General features: G+C 31.1%; 2 non-coding genes across 2 annotated transcripts; both read left to right on the top strand.

Moving 5' to 3' along the window:
• The first annotated feature begins 3,354 nt into the window (after positions 1 to 3,354).
• LOC128190937 (U4 spliceosomal RNA) lies at positions 3,355 to 3,493 on the top strand. Its single transcript, XR_008244413.1, has one exon. It is a non-coding gene; the product is annotated as a U4 spliceosomal RNA (small nuclear RNA).
• Positions 3,494 to 4,454: 961 nt separating this feature from the next.
• LOC128190940 (U4 spliceosomal RNA) lies at positions 4,455 to 4,593 on the top strand. Its single transcript, XR_008244416.1, has one exon. It is a non-coding gene; the product is annotated as a U4 spliceosomal RNA (small nuclear RNA).
• Positions 4,594 to 9,620: the final 5,027 nt, after the last annotated feature.

Genomic DNA, 9,620 nt, shown 5'->3' with positions numbered 1-9,620 from the left:
TCCAGGATAATACATAATCTATTCACAAACTTCAAGTATAGCACAATAAACGATAAAAAATGAATATTGCGGATTGAAAACCTGAAAATATAATTGTAGATTTGAAAAAGCAATGTCAGACAGATCTTGAAAAAGTTAAAACAAAAAAAAAAAAAGAACAATCCCGTTAACATAAAATCACGATACTAAATTTAAGAATTATTCCAACGAATACCTTCTCTCTGTAGAACACACGAGGCTGTTCAACAAAAGCACTCACAAGAATTGCTGGAAACAACTTGCATTTTTTTCCAACTTTTCCATCCCTGTTTCCCCAATGTATGCGTCGGTTCTTCCGATTTCGGCAGATAAGTAACGGAATGTTTTGTATTGCACGCCAAATTCATAAAAATGAGCTAGTTTCACAGTTGATAAATTACGTTTGTCGAGTGTTGAGTATAGTTTACGAGCAGCTAACTATAGTTAACGATTCTGTAATCGTAAATAAACGTTAACAATAGATTCTACTTATAAATATAGATTCACATCCGTAAACTATAATTTACTTTCGTTAACTATAATTATGAGTTGCTAATTATAGTTTAAGGATTGTGAAACAATATTTATTAGAAAAACTATATGTTTTGCAATTGCAAATGTTCAGAGTTAATTATAGTTCGAAACTACTGAGACATAGTTTATTGCGTTTACTATGGTGTACAAATGTAAAATATAAATCTACGGCGTTAACTAAAGTTTCACAGCTGATAAACCAGATCTTTTTACTGTTAACTATAGTTTACGATCCGTAAACTATTGTAAACTGTAATTCACGAATTTTTAACTATTGTTCCCATTTGTAAAACCATATTTAACGGTTGTAAACTATAGTTCACGAATGTTAATCTATGTTTATTTGTCTGTAGATTTACGTTTACAATAAATTTTGCTGATACATATATCCACATCTGTAAACTATGATTTACATTCGTAAACTAAAGTATTGAGTCGTTAATCATAGTTTCACAATCATAAAACTATACTTATCAGATAAACTTTCTTTTGCAGAAGCAAATGGTTTGGTTGTTTTCAGTGTTAATATTAGTTTTACACTTCTGAAACATAGACGATCCCTTTAACTAGAGTTTACAGATGTGAAATATAGATTAACGTCATTAACTATAGTTTTCTGTCTGTAAACTACAGTCAACTACAATTGATAAACCTAGTCTTCCCTCTGTTAAACTATGTTCAGTTCATTTTTGTGAAATTTGGCGGTAGTTTTTACAGCCTTCTAATTATTTTTTCAAATACAAATCATATGTATTGTTCTTTTTACCATTAATACTCATGTCAAATTGTGTAAATCCTAAATTTGTACCCAACTGTACTGTCAAATGAAGTTTATAAAGCTTATATATAATGGTGCTTGTCATTCTTTGGACTGTTCCAGTATATTTTGTGAATTTTATATTTCTTATAATATTCTGTTTATCAATAATCAGCAAACACTATCAACAGGAGTCAAAATATTGGTTTTCTGCTGTAAACGTCAAAAATGCTGAGATCTACTTTCTTTTGTATTTTGACGATGATCTATCTTTAAGCTGATGAGTCTGTTGATCAGTTCTATTAACTCTGTAGATTAACCACGTTTGATAGTTTTGCTCGGATCTGATGCTATTTTTGCCGTTGTGTTTTTTTCCTTCTGATTATTGCTTTCTTAATCTTCCTCTTGGTATTGGTAATGTATCTGTTCATGTTTTTGTGTTCCCTTGAACGATTTTTTGTGATTCTGTTGGGACTATAACAATTTCTTCAAAGTATTTTGCCATCCCTCCATCTTCCATGAATAGTTTACTATTTTTCGATCTAATGCTACTAAAGATTTGGTCTTCTTGTATTTCTACAGAGCTGTTTGGTCATCTTGTATACTTTGCACATGTGGTTTGTATTTTTGCATTTTTTTTTTTTGGCCTTGCACGGTATATCTTCCAGGTTTTACTTGTTTTAGTTTTTGCTCTTTTTATTACACTTTCTTATTTTTTCCAATTGTTTCTAGCGTTTCTTCATTTTCCTTTCTTCCGTCTCAGGCTATGGATCTGTACATTTCTGTAGTGGGCCAAACAACACCAAATGTAACGAGTACAACAGTGGAATGGGGAGTATGCAGTTCAGTCACATACGTCTTTATTAGTTCCCAGTCACTTTTTCAATCGATGAATTTCATTATTTAGCATCGTGGTCTTTCAATAGTCATTACATTTGTAATACTGTTTATGGATGTATACTAGCAATCCATCTTACAACATCTTACAACAGTGTAAATCTTTTTTTTTATTTTCTAGTTTTGGAATCGATAGTATTTCACAAGTATATGTTATAAATGTATTTTGTATATAAGCTATATGCTTGTTATATCCAAATTGTTGCATATTTGTCGTTATCACATATAATTATCTCTTTCGTTGACATTTTCGACTGTATTCTTTCTTCTGAACTATGAGCTAATTCATCCTAACTGGTACGTATTACTTTGTTTTGTTTGTATACAAGTTTTATTCCCTTGTAAGAAAGAACAAAATTAGTGATATGTTTAGTAATAATACAAACTCCAACATTCCATTGTATTTAAAAATAAAAGTTTTATTTCAGTAGGTTCGTGAGGTCATAACCATCAACGCCTCACAGTGCTTTGTCGATAAAATATGCCGGTGTGAAGCGTAGTAATAATTAACTAAATCTAAAATTGAAAAAGAAAATAATCTCCTCTCTTTTATGGATGGTAAGGGGTGAAATTCATTAATATTTACGTTTTAGAAAGTCAGATCATGTAAAATATAAATCTTTCTCTGGTTTAACTTTTACATTTGTTTTGTTTTGCTTTTCTTTATTCCTTATTATATTTTTTCATTTGCGCACTAATATTGCAATGATAATTGTGACGTCATTAAAATGACCTCTTGACCTATCAAAAACACAGATATGATTATTTTTGTTTCTTTGTTTTCTCAATATAAGTAAAGGTACTTGCATTACACGGGTATATATTAATTTATGAACGTGATAAATATTTCTTTAGTACAAATTCTATTACCTCCCTTTCAACGTATAATACACGTTCTTATAGACATTTCATAGGTAATTCCTAAATTTGTTTAAAAATTGTTTGAAAAAAAATTACTAACATGGATGAATTTTTATAATATTTTGAATATGTTATTTCTGTTATTTTTGTCTTAATCTAAAGGGATTATATACAAATATTTCATTTCAATGCCAGTGGCAAAGAAGAAATATACTTATTAAGCGCTAAACACCACTTTAGCAAACAATGACTTTTCTATAACACCAACTTCATCTCTCAAATCAATTAGCTTTGCGCAGTGGCGGTACCATAGCCGATGAGGTTAATCCGAGGCGTGGTTATTGCTAGTTGAAAACTATACCCAATACCCCGCGCAGTGGCCTGAAACATGGCCGCTAGCGCAATTTTTGATAGCTCCCACGGGAGCAACAAATCAATTGAAAAATATAAGACATGAAAAGTTAAACTTACGATCAGTTATATACAAATGCATAGTATTCTTAAAAATCTGTTTCGTGCAATGTTATAAATGGAAACCAGTACATGCCAGTTATAAAGAATTTTATATAAATATTTCAATGTGATCAGAATATAAATTGTGGATTTTTTTTCAGGTGTGGTGATATGTTTAAAATTATATTTGGATTTGAGTTTTAGATAATCGTTCAGACGAGCAGCATTCCATATCTTTGTTATTATTTATTTATTTTTTTTAATTTTTGACTTATGAAAATACATATGATAAGAGTATAATTATTTTATATTCGGACAAACAAATAGAGGGCGAATTTAACACATCTTCCACTGGAATACGTTATATTGATATACAAGGTACATGAGATTGAACATTTATAAATACAAATCTAGTTTGTGACTTTGTGAATTTCTCAACATTTTGCATGCAGGCGTAAAAAATAATCGGCATTTTGGTGTCGTTATTCTCAAAGATTAAGTGAAAGGGAGAAAGAGTATATAAATATATATTGCTATAAAAATTATGTTGCTTATAATTGTGATGGAAAAAAAACTTTATCCAGAGGTTCTGTATGGTTGTTCAGATATTATTTTCATAATGCAAATTCCAAAATTAAGTGTCTGTTAAATCGTATAACACAAATTTCATTACCTCCCTTCTCATCGTGTTATGAACGTTTCTGAGCAGTCTTTTTCATAAGTTGAATTTAAGGGTTCTAACAAATCAAAAGTTTAACTAAAAGTTACAAGTATTCAAACTATTTAATGCTTTCATCTTGCTACATCCAAATGATAGAAATACATCTTATAATCTAAGACAACATATTGTGAGATATAAAGGCAATAATTGCTGAACACCACTATAGCAAACAATGATTATTCTATTTAACAAACTCCGTACCCTTTGATTGTTAGCTTTGCGCAGTGGCGGTAACATGGCCGATGAGGTTCATCCGAGGCGTGGTTATTGCTAGTTGAAAACTATACCCAATACCCCGCGCAGTGGCCTGAAACATGGCCGCTAGCGCAATTTTTGATAGCTCCCACGGGAGCAACAAAACAATTATATTCATATAGGACACTCTCTTTTCCTTCCAAACGTCACGATATTATATTAATAGTATTCTGTATACTCTTGGGGAGAAAGAGGGACGAGTCTTTGGACGAAAACAGAATAATTAAATGTGAAAAGATTCAAAAAGATGTTAATTTAATTTAAACATATTTTATTGAGTAATCAAATGGATTGGGCAACAGGCAAAGCCTATATAAACCCTCTCCAAAATACAAAGTCAAGAAGTGGTGTTATAAAATAATCATAGAATATAGTATATAGTATGTAGTATAATTTACCAGTTTACAGAGTGATATATTATTGATATATTTGTATACAAGACAAAGGATAATTGGATAATAAATAATAAGCTTGACTTTTGTCATATGATGATAAATTAACTTGTTGTTTAACATATACACAACTGTACACGAACACATTCATTCCTACATTTATAAACCCATCACCTCATTCATTCATACCGACAGACAGACATAGAATATTGGAGTCATGATCCAGCCCATTTGAAGAAAAAAAAAATAATTCAAAAACGCTTAGAAGCTATAATATAACTATGAACATAAGAAACAATTTTACAATTTAAGTTGTATGAAAATTCAGAACTACCATAAAGAATATAGTTAATATGAAAAAGGACACTGATATCATTAAATTGATTAAAAAGTTTAACTCTTTGTTGAGTGTATCTTGGACACTCAAGAAAAAAATGTATATTACCTAAACCATGATTTATTTTGTAGAAAAGAATAAGCTTATGGTTATCCCTTCGAGATTGAAGGGTTTCCCAACCAAGTTCGCTATATAAAATACTTCTAGATGAGTTAACTCTCAACCCTGTTATTATTCTGGCTGCTTCTAATTGCACTTTTTCAAGCAATTCAGAGTTTTCTTTGGTACAGTTTCCCCACACAACATCACCATATTCCAGTATAGGTCTGATAAAAGCCATGTATATTTTAACCAGTGTTTCTCTATCAATTGTATGCTTGAGCAATCTTAATATATTCAACCTTTTGCATGTTTTTTCATAAATACCATTAATATGATTGGACCAACCACCATCGGACTGTAGATGCAAGCCTAAGTGTACATGACTTTTTTTATTGTTTATGATTTCACCATTATATCCAAACAGAATTGCAGGATAGTTTATATTTTTTCTCGTAAAGTCAACATTTACAGTTTTATTTGCATTAAAATCTACAGCCCATGTGTTGGACCAAATTTTTATTATGTCAAGGTCATTAGTTATTGATAAAGTTTGTTGTATGACATCATCATCAATAATAGCAAATAGAGAAGTATCATCTGCAAATAATCTAATATTGTTTGAAATGCCATTAGTAATGTCATTAATGTAAAGTAGGAATAGGAAAGGACCAAGTACCGAACCCTGAGGAACCCCAGCATCTAACATCTGAAATGTAGATGTAAATCCTTTTAATGTTACTCTTTGTTGTCTAAGAGTCAAATAATCTTCTATCCAGCCTAATATGTTACCCCCAAAACCTAGCCCCTTAAGTTTATGGATAAGACCAAGATGCCAAACTCTATCGAATGCTTTAGAAATGTCACAGAAGATAAAACCATCTGGTCCTGGAGGTTTAGTTACATTAAGTATTTTTAATTGGTCAATAACATCTTGCTCAGTTATTATTATATCATTAAATTCAAAATCAGGGGGTCCAGGTCCATGCTCAGGAAGCTCTGGGACATTATTAAGACTTGAAATGCTTGAGAAAAAAGAGTTAAATTCATTGGCCTTGTCAATGGGATGAACAAGTATTCTACCATCCTGACATACAATTGAAGGAGGAGAAGGATTCTGTTTCTTTAGCCGAGTCACAGATTTAGCAATGCGCCACCATTTACCAGGCGGAATAGATTTGTCAACAAGTTGGTTAGCAAGTTTAATTTTATAATTTCTTTGGGCATTGCGGAGTAAGCTTATTATTTCATTACGAATGGATCTAAACTGTTGCCAATGTTGTGGGTTATTGGTGCGTACAGCTTTTTTATGTATTCTTTTTCTTTGTCGCATTCGTTTGCGGATGGCAGTAGTTATATAAGGCTTATCAGAAGGTCGAATAGTAACAGTTTTGGTTGGTACATGCTTTTCAATAAGTATTGAGTATTTTTCAGTAAAATTATTATATATATCATTAATGTTTTCTGTATTGAATACTTCTTCATCCCAATTGACAAGCGTCAAATCAGCATTTAAGCCCTGGTAGTTAACAAGGTTGTAATTTTTTATCACACGTTTATAAGCTTTTTGTTTTGGGGTCTTAAATGATAAATGAATAGTAACAGGGGAATGTGAACTACATATGGGTTCATCTACAATAACATTTTCAATACAATGCACATCATTAGTAAGGGCAAGATCTATACAAGAATATGAACAACTGTTTACTATAAAGTTAGTTGGTTTGTCAACAACATTGTAAATATTTAAACACTGTAAGAGTGTTTTAACAGTATTATTACCTGATGCAAGCATATTAACATTAAAATCACCAACCAAAAATAGCTTATATTCAGTATCTAGTGCTTGCTCCATGGTTGCTGAAAATTTTTTCCAATAATCAGCACAAGATTGAGGAGGTCTATATATGACTCCTACTAAAAATTTATCACTGGAGGTATGAATTTCACACCAAAAAATTTCAATATCAGAACAGCATAGATCATTTCTAATAACATACTTGAAATGTTTAGAGATATATAAAAAGATGTTGCAGTTCCTATGCTATTTTCCCTAAAGGATTGCAGATAAAATGGAAAAATTAAAGTGTAGAATTTTATCTGGAAAGTTTGTACCAACTTTTTGTAAGACCATGAAATAAATCTTAAAATGGTTATATTGACAAACGTTGCAGATTTCAAGCTTTTTAAAAGGAATATCCTCACTGTTGTGAAAAACTCCAGGCTTCCTGAAACGTAACTAATTTGATGATAACATCAAGAGTAAGAAAAATTCTTAAAAACTGCCATTTCCGATTTTTGATTCAAAGAGACGGTCTGCTTTTCACCCCGAATCAAATTTTACGAATTCTCAAATTTTTATAGTAAAATTTTAAAGAAAATAGGCCTTGACACTCCCCTTTTCCTATATATCCACGCAATGCATTTATATAAAGCTTCAATGACTGTTCATTCAATCATATTACTAACTAGCAGATGGTTGTATTGCTTGATCTGTATAAAAAAATTGGACCAAAAAAATATCTATCAGTCAAGCGGTTTGATTATCTTTAGGGATTAGATTTCAACCTTGACAGGTCAAATAAAAAACTAATCTTAGAGACATTCCAGTGCCAATGTCTTCAATGTCTATAGAAATCTGAATTACGCAGGTGAATGTTCGAGAATCTATTAAACTTAAGTTTTCATCGTCCAAAATAAAAAAATTTTGAAAGTCGGCAGGGACGAACGTCGTTCATACATATGTATGGTAGAGTAACAGAAGGAAGATATATGCTGTAGACTATGGCACGCCAAATTCACAAAACTGAGCTAAACATAGTTTCACAGTCGATAAACTAGGTTTATCAGCTGTTAACTATAGTTTACGGATCCTAAACTATAGTTAACGATTCGTTAACTATAGTTTACATCTGTGAAACAATATTTCATGAATGTAATCTATAGTTTACGAATGATAATCATAGTTTATCTATCTGTAAAAAACGTTAACAATAGATTTTGCTGATAAATATAGATTCACATTTGTTAATTACAATTTACAATCGTAAATATAGTTAAGAGTTGTTAATTATAGTTTAATCGTGAAACTACATTTATCAGACAAATTCACAAAAATGAGCTAAACATAGTTTCACAATAAAGCATGAGGGGGTCTCATGGCGGTGTGTTAACATGGAAGTTAAATGCCATTGAGAAAATGTGTGTAATGTGTTCCTAAACTGCTTGGGGTCTGCAGCATTTCAGTGCTCAGACCCCCTCTACTTCTATAATCAAAGTACTGAAGAACTGACGGGAGTTGATTTTGTCGATGTTTATTTATTTTAAAATCAATGTTATGTTATTTTGCAATAATTTAATTCTGGTTGTAACGCGCTTTCTGATTGGCTAAAAAATTATTTTATATCGTATAAAGAATGTTGCCTACGTCATAGTAAGACTAACGTCAAAAACGTATCAATACGCCTGACGTTACGTTTGAATTTTGTATAATTTTACGTCATTTTAAAGGTCAAATGACCGTTTTTATCCACAATGAAGAGCAAAAAAAAATTAAATTATTAGCAATGAATTAAATATTTATTAGTTTTATACGATATGAAATGGTTTGAAACAGTTTACGCTTTTTTTTTTATAAACCGCTTCGCGGTTTATAAAGCGTAAACTGCCTCAAACCATTTTATATCGTATAAAACATATAAATATTGAATTCATTCTGTAATGACAAGTACATGTAGTTTCTAATTTGAATTAAGCACATTTTTATAATATGAAGTTTTGGACTTTTTCGACAAGAAAGTCGAGAAACGCCCATATGAATCATGTTAAATAATATTTAAAGATAAAAATAATTCAATAAAACTATGTATCAGTAATAGAAATATTTCTCGAAAATTGTATGGATCCAAGCAATATTGAACTCTAGTCTCGTTCAACCAAACGCTCGGCTGACACCGTAAATCTCCGACAAGGATTTACGGAGACAGCCGAGCGTCGAGTTGAACGAGACTATATTAAACTCTGGCGTAGGAATACATACGACTACAAAAAATATTTAAATTGTTCGTACCATTTAAAATCTAACTATTTTCAAGGTATTTTATAAATAAGTATCCTTGAAAAACAATGCTTTAGCATACATTGCATCGAATTTATCAATTACTTTTCAAGAACTAAGTCTTGTCAGCAGCAATGATTTGTGCTGAGGTCCAAACACTGTTTCACTTTCGGTTTGTCTGAGTAACTGCATAGGAGAGTTGATTAAAAATCAACTCCCAAAAAGGGGGAGAGGCTACA

The sequence above is a fragment of the Crassostrea angulata genome, chromosome 6 (assembly GCF_025612915.1).
Source record: "Crassostrea angulata isolate pt1a10 chromosome 6, ASM2561291v2, whole genome shotgun sequence".
NCBI classification, from domain to species: Eukaryota; Metazoa; Mollusca; class Bivalvia; order Ostreida; family Ostreidae; genus Magallana; species Magallana angulata.
This window is presented reverse-complemented; position numbering and strand designations above follow the sequence as displayed.